The following is a 16,331-nucleotide window of genomic DNA, read 5'->3' on the forward strand; positions in this document are numbered from 1 at the left end:
GCTGCAGCTGCTGCACATGTATATAAGATCAACAACACGAGGAATATTAATAACGAAATCAACATATGAACTGCTTGCGATTGCATTGTTCCTATGCTCGGATAATAAAAAGTAAGAAATTATCAAGCAAAAGTTTTCTTTGCAACTTAATGCTAACGTCTCGTCTAAAGATTTTCTCGAGTGATCTAATCATAATTAATGTTTATATATCCGGTGATTATTGGGGGTAGATTTTGGAATGGAGTGGCTGCCTGCATTTTGGGCAGCTGCTGGGCAGTGATCCATGACTTTTATGAGTGAAGTCCAGCCCATGACCTTTTTTTTAAAGAATAAACAGAGCAAGTTACTATTTGCTTTCATGTGGCAAGCAAAAGCATTTTACTTTCTTTCGAAACGATGTCATTAATTCATCACACAAACTATCTTTTGTTTTTTAAAGCATTTACAATCATACTCTTTATTTTTTATTTAAAATTTAGCTAAAACATAAAAAGCGGTAAGTTTTCTTTCGCGACTATACGTTTCGTCGCGCAAGTTTTTGGCGCCAATAAAAATAACCCCGAGTTTTTCCAGCTAACTTTACGCAACGATAACCAGTACTGTCGCGCTAAGTAATCATAAGCGACGATATGTGTCGTCGCGCAAGTTTAGCAATAGTCTGTGCTACACATGCATTTTTTGGTCGCGCAAGGATTTCTTGTGCGACGAAAATTATTTGTCACACAAAATATCGTTGCGCAAAGGGTAAAACGTAGTAGTGGTACTCACATTCTGACCGGAAAAGTTCAGAAAAGGAGCAACACATAACATATATGGAACATGCATTACAATATTACAATTAATGTTCACCATGACTTGTAAGGTAATAGCGGAATTTCATGTAATGATGAAGAAGGACCACCATCCAAAACTGGGCCTGTTCCCGTTGAACTTGAAGCAACATCCCAAGGCTCAATTGAGCCAGTCCTAACATATTCAACCTCTTCATAGTTTTGTCCACCATTAGAAGTTTTTTTTCTGACATTTGAATCCCCTCCAGCTTTGCCGTGACCTCTCTCATTGTAGGGCGCTTTCTTCCACTCAAATTCAAACATCTTCTTGCAAGGTTAGCAACTAATATGATATCCGCTTTAGACCCTTCTTTTACAACTTCAGCATCAAGAATTTCGAACAGGCGATCTAACTGCATCGAAGTAATGAAGTATGTGGCAAGACTTTTGCAGATCTTCTTGTGACCTTCTAAAAGAAATTGGTTTTTGCCCTATCAAGAGCTCAACAAGGACAACTCCAAAGCTATACACGTCACTTTTCTCCGTAAATTGGCTTGATTGAAAGTATTCGGGGTCCAAGTAACCAAATGTAACATCCCACATCAACCAACAGAGAGGGGGTGACGTGCCTTATATGTACATGTTCTCCTCCATCGAGCACAAGGCCTTTTGGGAGCTCATTGGCTTCGGAGTCATAGGAACTCCGAAGTTAAACGAGTTTGGGCTAGAGCAATCTCAGAATGGGTGACCCACTGGGAAGTTGCTCATGAGTTCCCAGAAACAAAACCGTGAGGGCAGAGAGAGGGGCCCAAAGTGGATAATATCGTACTATGACGGAGCCGATCCAGGGATGTGACACCAAATGTGCCGTGTACAAGTGTGGTGAGGTGAGTTAGGTCAATGGCATTGGCAACAGATCTTGAAGTTCCGAAGTCAGCTACTTTTACCTTGTATTTTGCATCCAAGAGTATGTTGGTAGACTTGATGTCTCTATGAAAAATGGGAAAGGCAGCTGAAGCATGTAAGTAGGAAAGAGCTCCTGCAATTTCCATGGCAATTCGTAAGTGAACTTCCCATGTAAGTGGACACTGCTAAAATATGAAAACTATGAGAGAATATTTGTTTGTGGAAATTTTCTGTATATTCTTCTCCTTGTAGGAGGTCATATTTATAATACAACGAAACCTGAATGGGCAAGTAAATAATAAATTCCTAAATCTATTTACAGTAGGAAATCAAGAATTAAAGTAAATCAATTACAATTATAATAGGAATTCTTGGTGTGTAAGGAAAGTAAGTCAACATCCACAAGTCACGCCAACACTCCCCCTCACGTTGGTGCATAGATGTCGCCAATGCCCAACTGATCCAGTGAATTGTGGAATGCTTTACTGGAAATCGCCTTTGTCAAAATATCTGCCAATTGATCCTCGGATTTCACAAAAGGAAACTGAAACACTTTAGCCTCAAACTTCTGTTTGATGAAGTGTCGATCCACCTCAACATGTTTAGTACGATCATGCTGAACCGGATTCTGTGCAATGGCTATAGCAGCCTTGTTGTCACAAAAGAGATTCATTGTGGATGTAGGTTTATACCCGAGTTCAATAAGCAACTTTCTTAACCAAAGAAGTTCACAAATCCCTTTAGTCATGCCTCTGAACTCGGCTTCTGCACTGGATAAAGCTACTACATTCTGTTTCTTGCTCCTCCATGTCACTAAATTACCTCCCACGAATGTGAAGTAACCCGATGTGGATTTTCTATGTGTTACATTACCTGCCCAATCTGCATCTGAATAACCATCAATATTTAGATGACCATGCTTTGAGAACATAAGTCCTTTTCCAGGTGCAGACTTCAAATATCTAAGTATCCGAAGAACTGCATTCATGTGGTCTTCACTTGGAGAGTGCATAAATTGACTGACAACGCTCACCGCATAAGCAATGTCTGGTCGAGTATGTGACAAATAGATCAATCTTCCTACTAACCTTTGGTATCTTTCTTTGTTAGTTGGAACTTGATCCAGATATTCTCCAAGATGATGATTCTGAACAATAGGAGTGTCCGTAGGTTTACAATCTAGCATTCCTGTGTCTGTCAACAAGTCCAAGACATATTTCCTTTGAGAGAGAAATATGCCTTGCTGCGATCGAGCCACCTCAATTCCCAAGAAATACTTGAGTCCACCTAGATCCTTTATCTCAAACTCCGTAGCCAGATAGTCTTGTAGCTGTGATATTTCTTGTTTATCATTCCCAGTAATAATCATATCATCAACATAGATTATTAATGCTGTTACCTTCCCTTTTCGATGTTTCAAGAATAGAGTATGATCTGAGTTGCACTGTTTGAAACCATTGTTCTTCATTGCCATGGTGAACCGTCCAAACCATGCACGTGGTTGTTGTGCGGAAGCGTCAACCAACTGTGAGTGAAAAATAAACAACTACTGGCAGGAGAAAAAAAAATTGAATAATTGAACAGAAAATTACAACAAGAAGAACACCAAGATTTATACTGGTTCGGCAATTGCCTACATCCAGTTTGGAGACGACGGAGTATTCCTCTATAATCAATGGGGATATACAATAGTGTTTACCACTCAATTTCCCAAAGACCCAAATACACCCAACCTTACACACTCACAAAGGAAGAGAAAACAATGATACAAAGCAAAGAACAACTAGAGAGAATTTGTTTCTCTCTTTGGCAAAATGCCTTTCTTGCTATTTTTCTCTTCTACTCAACACTTGGTTGGGTTCACCAAATGAAACCATTTGCTTCCAATTTATAGCCAAAGGAAGTGGCTTCTCAAAGAAGCCAAAGGTTAGGCAAGTCAACAATAGCCTACCACCATTTCTGAAAGCTAATTAATACATTCCCATTGCAACTTGTCAATCACTTTTGACTATTGTAAAAGCCAATTAATGCATTCACATTGCAACTTGTCAATTTGCCATCACTTTTGACTATTGTAAAAGCCAATTAATCATCACTTTTGACTATTGGTTTGAGGCAATAATCAACAATCTCCACCTTGGCTCAAACCCTCGAAGTAGAACTCCCAATAGTCGTCTCCCAATCCCCTATGGGGCAATCAACAAATTTTACAAATGCCAATTAAGTCTAAGCAGTGCTTAAACTTGAGCAACGAAACTGGCTTTGTCAACATATCCGCAGGATTGTCAGCAGTCCCAATCTTCTGAAGAAGAATATATCCCTCTTCAATAATCTCACGAACAAAATGGAACCTTACGTCAATGTGTTTTGTACGTGCATGATGAACTTGATTCTTTGCTAAATAAATAGCACTCTGACTGTCACAATGAACATCCACATGGTCTTGTTGGACCCCCAAGTCATCAAGCAACCCTTTAAGCCAGATGGCTTCCTTTATAGCTTCTGTTACCGCCATGTATTCTGCCTCAGTAGTCGACAAAGCAACTGTAGATTGCAGAATCGACCTCCAACTCACTGGACCTCCAGCAATAGTGAATACAAAACCTGTAGTGGACCTACGCTTGTCCAAATCTCCTGCGTAATCAGAATCCACATATCCAACAACACATTGACCAGTAACTTTATCTTGCTGAAACAATAAACCAACACCTACAGTACCCAGAATATATCGCAGAATCCATTTCACAGCTTGCCAATGCCCTTTTCCTGGATTATGCATATATCTACTGACAATACTAACAGCTTGTGAAATATCAGGCCTTGTACACACCATAGCATACATCAAACTACAAACAGCACTTGCATATGGAATTTGAGCCATGTAATGACTCTCTTCACCAGTTTTAGGAGACATAGAAGCACTAAGTTTGAAATGAGGGGCAAGAGGTGTACTAACCGGCTTTGAATTTTCATTCATCCCAAAACGTTGTAGTACCTTCTTCAAATACTGCTTTTGACACAGACTAATCTTGCCCTTCGCTCTGTCTCTTTCAATTTCCATACCCAGTATCTTCCGAGCTTCTCCCAGGTCCTTCATCTCAAATTCATTACTCAGTTGAGTCTTCAACCTTTCAATCTCCACTTTGCTTTTACATGCTATAAGCATATCATCAACATATAAAAGCAGATAGATGAAGGTTCCATCTTGTAGTTTGCGAAAGTATACACAATGGTCATAATGACTCCTTGTGTATTTATACCCGATCATAAACCGATCAAATCGCTTGTACCATTGTCTTGGAGACTGCTTCAAGCCGTACAATGATTTTTGCAATTTGCAAACCCAATTTTCTTTTCCAGCAACTTTAAAACCTTCTGGCTGAGACATATAAATTTCTTCCTCCAAATCACCATGTAAGAATGCAGTCTTGACATCAAGTTGAGCCAACTCAAGGTCAAACTGTGCAACCAAAGCCAACAGAATACGAATAGAGGAATGTTTTACTACAGGAGAAAATACCTCATTGTAGTCAATGCCTTCCTTCTGAGCATAGCCTTTAGCTACCAATCTGGCTTTGAATCTTACATTGTCTTTTCTCAAAGATTCCATCTTTTTGGCATAAACCCATTTGCAACCAATTGCTTTCTTCCCCTTTAGTAACTGAACCAGCTTCCAAGTCTCATTTTTATGAAGAGACTTCATCTCCTCATCCATAGATTTCTTCCACTCCAAGCTCTCTGAACTTCTGACAGCTTCTTTGTAGGCGGATGGAATATCATCTTCAATAACGGGAAGTGCATATGCCACAATATCAGTAAACCGAGCAGGCTTTCGAATTTCCCTTCTCGATCTTCTGGTTGCAATAGAATCTTGTTGCTGTGGAGGCTCTTGGGTAGGTGCCTCCTCTTCATCATCGTTGTCCTCATCATCATAATCAACTGTAGGACTAGTGTCTGTAGTATCAGACCTTACTGGAACAACTGGAGTTTTCAGTAACTCCACCTGCTTTGAACTACTCATGGTCTTAGTTGCTTCAATTTCACCTTCATGCTTGTTCTGATTTACCATAGCAGCCTCATCAAAAGTCACATCTCTGCTTACAACAAATTTCTTCTCATCTGGACACCTCATCCAGTTTCACCTCGGATTTTCCATACAACAAAGTAGTTTTCAAATGATCATAATCATCAGGCAATGAATTTAACAAACATAGTGTCTTATCCTCGTCAGGAATTATCACATCAAGATTTGCTAAATCAGCCAGTATTTTATTATAATAATTGAGGTGTTCATGCATAGAAATACCTAAACGATATTGAAATCGGAAGAGTCGTTTCTTCAAGAAGAGCCGATTTTCTGCGCTCTTGGTCATATACTTCTCCTCCAATTTCATCCATAACTTCTTAGCAGAAGTTTCCTTCATATACGGGTATTTCAACTCTTTATCAAGGAATGATCGAATAGTGGCACAAGCATGGAGATTAATTCGCGTCCACTGCTTGTCATCAATATCTTCGGGTTTATCCTCCAGAACCATATCCAGCTCTTGTTGATACAACACATCCATAACTTCACATTGCCACATACCAAAATTATTAGAGCCATTGAATTTATCAACCTCTAACCTTGTCGTGGCAATTGGATGTCTATTGGATGTAGGTGCCGACGACGACAATGCCGACTCCTTCTCCTTCAAAACTTCGTCTTTTTCTCCAGCCATCAAATCTGCCTGGTACTATTCATGGGACTGTAGCAGAGCACTATTCACGGGGGTACTGTTCACAGTACTGTAGCACCAGCAAATTTTTCACTCCTACGAGACCCCAGTCGAAAACCTGGAGCTCTGATACCACTTGTTGTGCGGAAGTGTCAACCAACTGTGAGTGAAAAATAAACAACTACTGGCAGGAGAAAAAAAAATTGAATAATTGAACAGAAAATTACAACAGGAAGAACACCAAGATTTATACTGGTTCGGCAATTGCCTACATCCAGTTTGGAGACGACGGAGTATTCCTCTATAATCAATGGGGATATACAATAGTGTTTACCACTCAATTTCCCAAAGACCCAAATACACCCAACCTTACACACTCACAAAGGAAGAGAAAACAATGATACAAAGCAAAGAACAACTAGAGAGAATTTGTTTCTCTCTTTGGCAAAATGCCTTTCTTGCTATTTTTCTCTTCTACTCAACACTTGGTTGGGTTCACCAAATGAAACCATTTGCTTCCAATTTATAGCCAAAGGAAGTGGCTTCTCAAAGAAGCCAAAGGTTAGGCAAGTCAACAATAGCCTACCACCATTTCTGAAAGCTAATTAATGCATTCCCATTGCAACTTGTCAATCACTTTTGACTATTGTAAAAGCCAATTAATGCATTCACATTGCAACTTGTCAATTTGCCATCACTTTTGACTATTGTAAAAGCCAATTAATCATCACTTTTGACTATTGGTTTGAGGCAATAATCAACAGTGGTGACTGTTTCAATCCATACAATGCTTTTCGTAACCTGCAAACTGTTCCAGTCTAAGTAGTATTATATCTAAGAGGAATGTCCATGTACACCTCCTCTGTGAGTTCGCCATGTAGAAAAGCATTCTTTACATCAAACTGGTGTAGTGGCCAATCCAAATTAGCTGCAAGGGACAATAAGACTCTGACGGTGTTTAACTTTGCAACTGGTGCAAAATTTTCTTCATAGTCTATATCATAGGTCTGTGTGTACCCTTTTGCCACAAGTCTTGCCTTGTATGGCTCGATAGATCCATCTGCATTGTGTTTTATAGTAAACACCTATCTACATCCGATAGTCTTTTTTCCTCGTGGTATAGTCTCCAATGTCCAAGTCTGATTTTTCTCAAGAGCTTTCATCTCCTCTTTTATAGCTTGGAACCACTTAGGATCTTTCAATGCTTCAGAAACCTTGGTTGGAATATGGATAGCAGACAACTGATGCACAAAAGCCTTGAGTGGTTCAGACAGCTTCTCAGTGGATACATGATTTGCAATTAGATACTTGGATGTCTTGCCAATATCAGGTGAATAACGGTTTGGTGGCTTCCCACGATTTTGCCTGAAAGGTAATTGATATCCAATAGTTTTATCATCTAAATGCACAAGTCTAGTAGGAGTAGTTACCTCAAGGATATTCTCAGGAGATTGGTCTGTTGGTACTGTTGAGTTAGAAGGGGGTCTTCATCTTGTTGTTCTGTATTGTCTGTAGGTGTGAGACTTGGATCAGAAATATCTTCGCATGGATCAGGTGGGTCAGGCAATTGATCGCTATGAATGGGCGATTGGTCGCTTTTCAACAGAGAGTAATCTCGTGCTCCAGACTCGGGATGATCAATCATTTCTGTATATAGGAGAATTTCTTTGTTTTCCAAGTTGCTCCAATTCTGCTCTTCACTTCGTATCTCCCCCTGAAGTGCAGAATTGGATGATGGGTCATGAAAGAACAGCTCAGATTTCAAAAAGGTCACATCCAAAGTGACATAGGTTCGTTGGGTAGGAGGGTGATAGCGATAACCTTTCTGATGAGTGGCATAACCCACAAAAACACAACGAAGCGCACAGGGATCAAGTTTGCTACGTTGATTTTTGTGGAGATGAACGAAAGCCACACATCCAAAGATTCGGGGTGTGAGTACCAAAACAGAGAGCAGAGGTCGGTGTTGCGCAAGCACCTGTAAGGGAGTTTTAAAGGTCAATACACCAGAAGGCATGCGGTTGATCAGGTGAACTGCAGTGACAATAGCATCATCCTAGTGATGGCGAGGAACATGAGCGCCAATCAAAAGTGCTCGGGCGGTTTCAAGAAGATGTCGATTCTTTCGTTCAGCAACACCATTTTGTTGTGGTGTTTGAGGACAAGTTGTCTCATGAATAATTCCATATTGTTGGAAGTAAGTCTGAAAGTCATGATTGACAAATTCTCCACCATTGTCTGAGCGAAGAATCTGGATTTGAGCATTAAACTGAGTTTTCATCTGTTTGTGGAAGGACTGAAACGGGAAAACACTTCGTTTTTATTCTTCAGCAAATAAAGCCATGTCATTCGTGTACAATCATCGATGAATGTGACAAACCATCGAACACCAGAAGGAGCAGTGATAGGCGAAGGTCCCCAGACATCAGAGTGAATTAACGTAAATGGAGTAGTACACTTGTTCGTACTCAACGGGTAGGGAACCCGGTGACTCTTGGCCAAAATACAAGTATCACATGTGAAGTCGGAGTCTTTGAAACCTGAAAATAAATCTGGTATAAGATGCTTCATATAACTAAAAGACGGATGTCCCAATCGACGATGCCACAACCAGATTTGCTTTTGTTTGCTATCAAAGGGATGTGTCACACTATTAGCCACGCCGGGACTGAAGTCATCGACATAATATAGCCCCCCTCTCTTAGTACCACGACCAAGAATCTCCTTAGTGTGAATATCTTGAAGCAAACAAAAACTCGGGTAAATGAGTACACAACAATTCAATTGTTCAGTAAACTGACTAACTGACAACAATTTAGTGGATAAAGATGGAACAAGTAAAGTATTAGACAGGGTGAGAGAGGATGAGAGTGCAACAGTGCCAGCCCCTGTCACAGGATAAGTAACACCATTGGCATTTGCAATACAGGTTCGTCGAGGTTGGGTAGTATTCAGAAAATCATCAGGGTCAAACGTCATATGATCAGTTGCACCAGAATCAATTATCCAGCTCTTGGAATCAATCTTATTGGAAGTATGGAATCCATAACCAGTACCATTACTGTTCATATTGCATTGTCCTCGATCTGTAAGAGTAGCCCACCAATCGGGGTAGCCATGCGATTTAAAACAAGTCTGTGTCTCGGATCACCACAATATGCGCAATTTGGTCCATGTGTCTGGGTCGTTAGTCTAGAAGTCATAATCTGTGCAATGGAAGATGCATAGGATACAAGTTGAGTAAGAATTTAGATCGGAATCTGAGCCTGAGTCGGGGCCGGAGTCGGAGTCGAAATTGGGATCGGGGTCTGAATCAGAGACAAATTCGGGGTTGGGGTCATCATCGGAGTGGGGGTCGGGGTCGGGGTCGTCGTCGTCGTCATCATAGTCGGGGTCGGGGTCGGGGTCGTCAAAAGAGGATCCTGATTCTGGATCGGGTTCGGGGTCAAAGTCTGCATCTGTAGGGGCGGAGCCATCTGGGCACTCAACTCAACAATGGTTGGTTGAGAATGAGAGAAGGAGTCGGTGGTGCTACCTCCATGAGGGTTGAAAAAAATCATCAACCCCCATAGCGGCGGCGGGGGTTTGAAACTAGAGTCAGCAATTCCAAGATCGCCGCTCCGATACCATGCTAAAATATGAAAACTATGAGAGAATATTTGTTTGTGGAAATTTTCTGTATATTCTTCTCCTTGTAGGAGGTCATATTTATAATACAATGAAACCTGAATGGGCAAGTAAATAATAAATTCCTAAATCTATTTACAGTAGGAAATCAAGAATTAAAGTAAATCAATTACAATTATAATAGAAATTCTTGGTGTGTAAGGAAAGTAAATCAATATCCACAAGTCACGCCAACAGAAACTCCTCATTCTGCTCATGGATATACTGGGAAAGGTTTCCATTAGGTATAAATTCATAAACCAAAATGGGAACCTCCGTCTCTAAACAGCAACCCAATAGTTGAACGACATTTCTGTGGTTGATTTGTGAAAGAATGACAACCTCATTGATGAAATCTGAAAGTTGGCTTTCGTCCACTATTTTAGATTTTTTCACAGCAACAATTCTTCCATCCGTCAGCATGCCTTTATAAACAGTGCCTTGGCCTCCCTGGCCAAGAATTCTATCAATATTGAAATTGTCAGTGGACTTCTCCAACTCCTTTGATTTGAATAGCTTGATTTTCTCAACATTAACTTCACCGGACGACAATTGTTTCTTTAATAATAATCCACCATTTCGTTTGAAGAACATCTCCCTGCGTTTCATGGTATGGCTTTTCTTTAGGAATCTGTATCCCAGCCATGCACCGATAAGCAAAAGTAACAGTCCAAGACCCGCACCAAGACCTGCGTATATAACTCAGTAAAATGATAAATGATCACAAATTGCAAACCAAGTTTATGTCTTGTGCCCATAAAATAAAATAAAATAAACTGTTGATGGCAATATACAAAAGAGTTTGTCTAAAATTCCTCTTGACCCTTAGGCAGAGGGTGTTGCCATAGGGATCTGTTATCTTGTGTGGATAAAATTACCAACAGAAAATGCTTGGGCCGGAATCATTCCCTCTGTTTCCTCCTCTGTTTCTTCTCTGTTTCTTCCTCTGTTTCCAAGTTGTTGTTTGCTAAGAAGGATCCACCACATACAACTTGCTTTCTTACTCAAAAAGGGACTGTGGAGTTTGCAATGCCAATTGATTATTATCCAACCCAATATATGTAATCAAAATGATGAAATTGAAAAGTAAAAGATTCTCAAATGAAAATTTTCTTTGCAACTTAGTCTTCACGATGGGGGAAAAAAAGGACCAGGACAAATTGAAGGGTACTTATCTTTTGGTAACGTGTTTCTCCTGATCCAGCTATAATTTTTTTTTTAAAATTCCTCAAATGACAAAGTTGGTCTTTGAAATTAGATTGCATATAATGTCACCCTCCCAGTACGTGAGAAAAGTAAAATAAAATAAAAAGAAGCTGAAACATGAGTTTAAAATAAATTTCTCTTATAAAAATAGATCCAAAATCATACAGCTTTACAATAAAGAAATAAAGCTCTATCACTCTCATCTAATTCAGCCTCAACTAGTTTAGTCCTTGTCTTGCCAACTAATTCATCTGAAAAATTAAACATGGTGAGGGATGAGCAACCACTGCTCAGTGAGTACATTATGTAATATGTCAGTCAAGCAATGCCGTTTTACACACTCTAGAAAATATCATGAAAAGATACACCAATCCAGATCATATCACATCATCCCTTCATATCTTGGTTATCCTTCATAGCATGTAACCAACCACGTGACCCCTATTGGCCTCACTGCCCTATGTCCCCGTGTGGTACATCTATCCCTCAGATACCCCAACATTGAAGTTCTCATGTTCCATGAATAATACATACTTCACAAATATTCCAGTCAATATATATATACCAGGAATTCGATTTTGATGTGTGTTTAGGGTGAATTTGGTTAAGAATAAACCAAGGATTCAAATTTGGTTGCTGTTCCGTCTATTGAGATGCTAGACTGCCTACGTACCCTTGATGGGATCAAACCAACGTAGTTCGGAATTCATTTGTGTGAAGATGGATATTTGATTTGTGGGAATTTGGTTGATGTAACCAGTGATTCAAATTTGGTTGCGGTTGTGTCTATTAAGATGCTAGACTGCCTACATACCCTTAATAGGAGCAAACCGATGTAGTTCCAAATTGATTTGGAAATTAATGGGTAAATGTGACCCATTTAAGGACCCGCCCCGAATTTTCTCAAAACCCAAGACAAACCCTTTGGAATTCCTGACATCACTCCGATGTCAGACCCAATCACTAAAGACCGAGACTTCCTGCCGAAATTTCGGCAGAGTCTCCCCTATAAATTAGACATTTCCCAAAATTTCAACCTGCATAAAAACGCATTTAATATCACCAACGGGCAGCATGCACAATATATTTTCATGCAATTCACACAAATTGCCTTCGGCCTTCCAATAATTCTTAACCGATTACCAAACAATTCAAATACCAAATATGACTAATATTTAGTCTGCGGCTGCGCCTAATAACCTTAGGCTGCCTACGTACCCTCCTTGAGGGATCAAGCCACACGTAGTTCTTCCCTAAAACCCAATTCCGCACATCGGTGATACCTTATTTCCTTTCTCTGCATTTCACATATTCTCCCCATACGCCGGTACAACCAACGCCACGTATGGGGCCTGTCAACACGCCGGATAACCTACGCCACGTGCGACCATGCCATACTATCATTATATCTCCCCATACGCCGGTACAACCAACGCCACGTATGGGGTCTGTCTCAACGCCGGATAACCTACGCCACGTGAGACCTGCACATCATATCACATAACTCCCCATACGCCGGTACAACCAACGCCACGTATGGGGCCTGTCCCAACGCCGGATAACCTACGCCACGCGGGACCTCAACATCATATCACATAATCTCCCCGTACGCCGGTACAACCAACGCCACGTACGGGGCCTGTCTCAACGCCGGATAACCTACGCCACGTGAGACCTGAACATCATATTGCAAATCTCCCCATACGCCGATACAACCAACGCCACGTATGGGGTCTGTCCCAACGCCGGATAACAAACGCCACGCGGGACCTAACTTTCACTTGATGGTGCTTGTAGCGAATCCAAAATCCGAGGAGGTACCTAAAGTAGTGCGTATAGCACTCCAAACTGACATTCTAGACTCTGTTGTACCCTTGTACAACCATATATGTTTATAATTATATAAATTAATTCTAATATTGTGTAACCCTCCACAATAGCCTAGCACCCGATAATCTCCCCTGGAGAGGTGAGATTACTCCGGGTAGCTCACGGTCAACCAAGGGTCAAACTACTCTAACCCTGGTCAAACGGGCCTGCGGAACCCACGACCTCCAATTTCCGATCCGGAAGTCCCTATGGGTTCTACCAGGTATAGGACACTTGTCCTGCGAGTTTGGTTCAGATCGGACGGTCGGATTATTCACGATCGCACGATCTGACAATTAATATAAAATATAAACTTTAAAATTATTATTCGGAACATCCGGGGCTCCGATTCACGATCCGTGAAATCCTACACGATCCTAGAAATACCTAGATCAACATATATTAAATTTGGGACCATCCAACGGTCCCAACCTATCGAACTCGGATAACGCGTAATATGCGAATATCCGTTCGATAGTCAAACGACGTCCGAATTGAGATCCGCGAAATCCTACGCACTCGTGACAACCTAAGGATCTCATCGGAACACATCGCTACTTTTTCTACAGTGCCACGCGCCGCCGCACGCGCTGGCAGCGCGTGGGTGCCCAAAGCGATAACGCTTCGCCGGGAAAATCTTAAAACCACGGCTCCAAACTCCTACCCTAGGTATAACACCCTATTTGGAGCCACTTTTGTTCTTGGACCTACCCCAAAAAGTGGCCGGAAATGGCCGATCACGGCGGCCGAAGTTCGGCAGATTTTCAATTCGAAAATCGAGTGATTTAGAGGTAAAATCGATCAAAACCCAGCCAACCATCAGTTAGAGCATGAAAAATAGCTGAGAAACCATACCTTACTCGAACGATTTGGTTGAGAAACGAAGGAGATCGAGGAGCTTGAAGTTTCGACTGGAAACCGGCAGTTTTCTGCATTTTCCGGCCAGCACAGGCCGCGTCGCCGGCGGGGAAATGTCGGAGAAGGAAGAGGACGTCGTCCCGGTCGTTTTGGTACCGGCCCCGCCCACAGCCGTGATCGGTGGCCGGAGATACGAGGAGAGAGAGGGAGAGAGCCGACGGGAGAGAGAGAGAGGTCGCGAGAGAGAGAGAGAGAGAGAGAGAGAAAAATCTGAGTTTTTATAAAAATCCCATTTCGAAATATTTACGATTGTGCCACTGGGTTTCTTTTGACCATATCTCTCTCGTTACAACTCCGATTCGAGCCCACTACGTGTCTATGAACTCGTCTCGGTACGACCTATCTAAAAATACAAGTCGCGGTCCCAAACTCTCTCCGGTTAAAAATATGACTAAAATACCCTTAAATAATTAAATAATTAAATGAGGGTTAAATTTGGGGTCAGGGTGTTACAACCCACTAATTAAGAATTTGTGTCTTTGAGACAATTTGGAGATGTTGAAATTTTCATAGGTAGATGACCCATGGGAAAAATTGGAAATTAATGGATAAGTGTGGCCCACTAATTGAGAATTTGTATTTGAGGGATTTGAATTTAATCTCATTGAAATTTGCATGGGTAGATGACCCATGAAAAAAATTGGATGGTTTTGTACCATTTTTCTTATTGTCAATGTCCAAGAAAAATAATGAGCAATTTTGATTAACCCACTAATTTTCTAAAATTGACATTTGCACTTGGAAAGTGTTTTGGCGAATTTGGTTAGGATAAACCAGGGATTCAAATTTGGTTGTGGTTGCGTCTATTAGGATGCTAGACTGCCTACATACTTTTAACGGGATCAAACCAACGTAGTTCCAAATTTAGAAATTAATGGGTTAAGTGTGGCCCACTAATTTAGAATTTGTGTCTTTCAGACAATTTTGAGATTTTAAGATTTTCATAGGTAAATGACCCATGAGAAAAATTGAGAATTAATGGGTAAGTGTGGCCCACTAATTGAGAATTTGTATTTGAGAGATTTGAATTTAATCTCATTAAAATTTGCAAGGGTAGATGACCATGAGAAAATTTGGAATGGTTTTGTACCATTTTTTCATTGTCAATATCAAAGAAAACTAATGGGCAATTTTGATGAACCCACTAATTTAATTTGATCATTGACTCATGCATTTGTATCCATGCATGATTTGAAGGATTTGAGATTAATGGGCTTTTGTGATGAGCAAACTCATTAAGCCATATTTATGCTCCCTTGGTATCTTTTGGGAATGAGCTTGATGCTCGAAGCATGACCCGGCAGCGGAATTTGGAAGAGCAAGGCCGCATGAACTCCTTGCGGGTTCAGGCCTACTGCATACCCTCACTCATATCTTGACTTGAGTGTGGAATTAGACTAGTGATCTTTGAACGGCCTCACTTTGGACTGATATCTTTTTAGCCTTTCGACTGTACCTTAAACACTTCATAATTTGATATTGGTGCTGACAGTAAGGTTTGAGAGGCTTGAGATTGCTCTTTGGTTCTTAGAACAGCCACAACGATTTACCCCCATCTCTTTTTCTTTATTGGGGCTTCGTTGTCATGTTTTTTGAGAAAACTCTTGCTACTTCGATTCATGGAAACATCGAGGCAAATAGACCGGAATGCCACAAGCATTTTGTTGAGCCTCTTTAACCGCTCACTGATACTTTTCGATACTTTGTGCGGCAAGTAGTGTCTCATGGCTTACAATCTTTCTTCTTGGGTCTTATATGATGACCCTGTAGTCCTTACTTTCTTTGACATACAATTAGTAACGTTGGAGTCAACAAGTCCTGGACTTCTTGTGCCTTGTCTTTAAAACTGCTGACGTTGCCTTTACCTTATCTTTTATTTGGTGTGCAGCCAAATACTTTTTTTTTTAATTTTGTACAGCAAAATATGTTTTACAAGGAATGGAGCATCTCAAACCATCATGCTTTTGAGCATTTGTCGATGAACTATATATATATATATATATATATGTACATATAAAAATTACATGTTATACTTTCATAAATATTATCATTAATAAATATATACTTTAAATAAATATCTAAATATGTTTTATTTTCGTTGCAACTCCTGCATGTTATCAATACTCGGTGGCTAAGTTTAAAGTTGTAGTAATCAACTTTGATTGATATTAGTGATACATGTCCATTTCTTTTATAGCCAAGCAAGGAGCACTATCACCTTGTGAGTTGTCATCTGTATGTCTTGAGTTTGCTTAGCTTTGAACACCTCCTGCTATAA

The 16,331-nt window shown here is 40.5% G+C and overlaps 1 pseudogene; it reads right to left on the bottom strand.

Annotated features, from left to right (window-relative positions):
• LOC18782886 lies at positions 773–14,183 on the bottom strand (annotated as a pseudogene).

Source organism: Prunus persica, chromosome G3 (genome assembly GCF_000346465.2).
Source record: "Prunus persica cultivar Lovell chromosome G3, Prunus_persica_NCBIv2, whole genome shotgun sequence".
Classification (NCBI taxonomy): domain Eukaryota; kingdom Viridiplantae; phylum Streptophyta; class Magnoliopsida; order Rosales; family Rosaceae; genus Prunus; species Prunus persica.